This window comes from Planococcus citri, chromosome 1 (assembly GCF_950023065.1).
Source record: "Planococcus citri chromosome 1, ihPlaCitr1.1, whole genome shotgun sequence".
In the NCBI taxonomy this organism is placed as follows: domain Eukaryota; kingdom Metazoa; phylum Arthropoda; class Insecta; order Hemiptera; family Pseudococcidae; genus Planococcus; species Planococcus citri.
In genome coordinates this window covers 16122363-16126368 of record NC_088677.1, presented here as the reverse complement: position 1 = coordinate 16126368, position 4006 = coordinate 16122363, and the positions used below count along the sequence as shown (strand labels likewise).

Below are 4006 nucleotides of genomic sequence, written 5' to 3'. Positions count from 1 at the left end.
AATTGGAGTGTAGAATAAAATTTCAGATTTCCATCTCCATTTGATGAAATTTTGTGAAAATTTAAAGTTTCAAAAATCTGCTAGGGCTTCAGAAATTTTCAAAAAGTCACTGGAGGATCCAAAACGACTTGAAATTCACCTGCAGTACTTCGTAGCGTATTGAAATTAGTTTTTAGAATAAATTTTAGCTTTACAACTCCAATTTGATGGAATTTTGTGGGAATTTCGAGTTTCAAAAATCTGCTGGAGGCTCCAGAACTGCTCAAAACGAGTTGAAACCGTTTCCAATCGATTTGGCATGTCGAAAATAGGGTATATCGCCCAAATTTCAGCTTTCTTGGTCAATTTGGTAAAATTTTTATTTTTTCCCTCATTTTTGGCCTAAATTCGATTTTCAAAAATTCACCAAAAATCGAAAAATGCACTTTAGCACTTGAAATTTTGACAGGTGATAAATTTTTGTATGATCTTTCGATCTACCTTTGTAAAGTTTGAAAAAATTCGTTCAAGTCCTATATTAAAACGCAAAATCTGCGATTTCGGCTGACCTGTCAATCAAAATGGCCGCCATTTTGTAAGTAAGGCCAACTTTTTTTTTGGCAAGTTTGCTTTAAATAATGTTCCTTAGGATGTCCCCTTTAAGAAAAAAGTTGTCCCGGAGGATCGGCGGGGGGGTGCAATTACTCCTATTGTCATATGCCGGACTATTACTCATCTCGCTAGCGTAAGTCAGTAAATAGCTTTTGAAAATGGATTTTGTATTTTTTACTGACTTTATTTGAAATTTTGAAGATAGAAGAGACTTCTCTTCTAATGCTTTGAAAGTTTGTGGTGGGAATCTGAACTTCATTTTGTGTTGATGTTTTCGTAGTTTTTATTGATTCAATTTTGGTGCGAAATTCATTTTTACCTATCGTTTTATTTACCTGTTGTTTTCAGCCGGTACCATCTCCGGTTTGGAACCATGCGGAGCTCGCGATCCTGTCTCGTCTCATTCTCGCTCCTTCCTAAACATTTAAACAATAGCCTTTTTTCCACGAATTTCATCATCTTATATCTAGGTACCTGCATACTCACTTACCCTTGGCCGTCGCCTGTTTTCTCTCTTCCTGTGATTCCTGTGCATTGTTCTGCCCTGGTATTCGCGACTTCTCTCCCTGGCGAAATGCAAATAACTGCTACCTTGTAGAAGATATTGTAAATAAACGTATGGACGAAAAGATCTATATAGTTTTCTTTTCTCTCGCTAATGGTGGTGACAGGAAGACAAGGTGCTTCAAGTACGATGGCAGCAGCGGTAGCTTCGTTTACACTGTTTACAGTTTAGATAAGAAAGTACGTATCATTTTATTAAATAAAGAAATACTTACGTATCATTTTTATAACGTTATTTTCATCGTGTTGTGTTTTGAATTGAATTAACTAACTCATCTATCTGTAATTCTGTATCTTTGTTTAGGGCACAGGGTGGTGGTGGTACCTTCGTTGTTTATTTACGAAGTAAAATCAGCCGGAAAGATCTCACTCAAAACAAGAGATCTCTACGTCGTCTGAGAACTGCCTGCGAACGAGCAAAGAGAACTTCGTCGTCAACTCAAGCCAGCATTGAAATCGATTCACTCTACGAAGGTATCGATTTCTATACCTCCATCGCTCGTGCTCGTTTCGAAGAATTGACTCTTATTAGACGTAACACCATCTCGCTTTTCGGTATCGAAACTGCCGGAGGTGTGATGACCGTACTCATCAAACGTATCACTACCGTTCCAACTAAGCAACAGCAAACTTTCACTACCTACTCCGATAGTCAACCCGGTGTGTTGATCCATTGATCCAAGTCTACGAAGGAGAACGTGCCATGACCAAGGTTATTAACAACCTCTTGGGTAAATTCGAATTGACCGGTATCCCTACAGCACCTCGTGGCGTACCTCAAATTGAAGTCACTTTCGATATCGACGCTAACGGTATCATGAACGTAAACGCCATCGAAAAATCCACCGGCAAAGACGAAATCGAACGTATGGACATCAACGACGCCGAAAAATACAAAGCCGAAGACGATACACAAAAATCGGTGATCGGCACCACAAACTCGTCTAAATTATACTGTTCAAAGATGATTCAAATCTTTATAAAATCGTTCACTGGTAGAACCGTCACCCTTGAGGTAGAGCCCAACTACACGATCGAAATCGTGAAATCAAAAATTCATGTAAAGGAAGGAATTTCTCCTGACCAGCAACGACTTATCTTCGCTGGTAAGCAGCTCGAAGACTGCAGAATACTATCTGATTACAATATTCAAAAAGCGTCCACTCTACATTTATCTCTAAGTTTGAGAGGCGGAATACCGGTTTTATCTAAAATTTTAAACCCAAGATGTATAATGAATATCAAATCGGTGGTGAACCCTTTCGTCTGTTTGTTATCGAGGGTAAGTCGCATCATCAAACAAGTTATTGATGAATTTTATTCATTGACATATAATATTAAAATGTTTCTCATGCAGGTTCATATTAGAGATGAAGGAATGACTTTCCTAAACAAATCTGTTGGAGCGTCCGGTTTAGCTGGTAGATTTTTCGGTACGTCTAAGTCGCATATAGAGTAAGTATCATATTCAAGTTATACGCTGAGTAGTTTGTAGTGTGTGTGTGACTTGCGTAGTAAAAATTGACATTTTTTTGCAGATTGTTACCGGTGTCCAACCAGAACAAAGTCTTTAAACGTATCTTCGCACACGAAGACATTATCTTATCATTTTTAAATGCTGTTTTCGAACACCACCCCGGAATAAAGATAAACGGCGTTCGTGATGTTACATTTCCTAAACCAGAGCCGAGAAGACGGATTGACCAGTTCCCTATTATATTTGATATTCGGGCTAGAAGCAATGACGGTGAGCATTGTTTGATAGAAATGCATCGCTGTTATGCACGCCACCAGCACCATTGTGCTCTCACGTACTCCGACATTATAGACGAGAGACGTCATCGTCAATTATCTGAAAAGGTCCCCAATGTAGTTTTAATTCTTTTAACCGATCTTCTTTCGAAGCGCCCTTTCCCGTGGCCGAGTGAAACAGAAAAGTCATGTTCATTAATATGCAAAGTGAACAACGTTGATCAATTAGAAATGCGCACTGTCTTTATCGATCTTGATAAGTTCCATGAACACGAACCGGCTTCATTAACAACAAGTTTCGAAAAATGGATTCACTTTTTTGCCGTCTCGATCCGATCGGGGTATTTTGGATCCAAATATGAAGAGAAATACGCCAATGAAACTGGAATTATGAGAGCTTTGAGCGTCTTAAGAGAAGCGTCGGTTTCAGTGGACGAGCCCCTGTATGATAAAGAGTGGCATCAACTGGTGGAGGCCAAATATAATGAATCACGGAAAATAGCATATCGTTTGAAGGTTAAAGGGGTTGATTTAGAACGTATATGCGAACTAACTGGACTTGACAAAGAAGACGTCGAATCGTTGAACGAAGAGGAAGAATTACTAACCTAATGTTGATTCTTCACATTATTCGATTTTTATTTTTATTTTTTGTGGTACAATGTTCCGTTCAACTTTTTTCTCGTATAGGATTTGATGTTTTTGTTATTTGCGTTAGTAATTAGCATGTATGTTTTCAAGTATTAGAAATATTAGAATTGTTTTGGAAGCATATCGTTCGAATTTGTCATACATGTTTAGAGATACCTATCAAAACAAATACATACAACATTGTAATTCGGTTTCCATTAAAGTTTTGAAATTTGCAACGGTTTTGCACCTTTTGCTATCTTTACTTATTTCTTATTTCACTATACAACAATTGCAAAGCATTTTAGAAACTTGATTAGATTGATTATAGTCCGGCATATGACAATAGGAGTAATTGCACCCCCCCCCCGCCGATCCTCCAGGACAACTTTTTTCTTAAAGGGGACATCCTAAGGAACATTTTAAAGCAAAGTTGCCAAAAAAAAAGTTGGCCTTACTTACAAAATGG

The 4006-nt window shown here is 38.1% G+C and overlaps 1 pseudogene; it reads left to right on the top strand.

Moving 5' to 3' along the window:
- Nucleotides 1-1459: 1459 nt before the first annotated feature.
- LOC135848538 (uncharacterized) lies at nt 1460-3776 on the top strand (annotated as a pseudogene).
- Nucleotides 3777-4006: the final 230 nt, after the last annotated feature.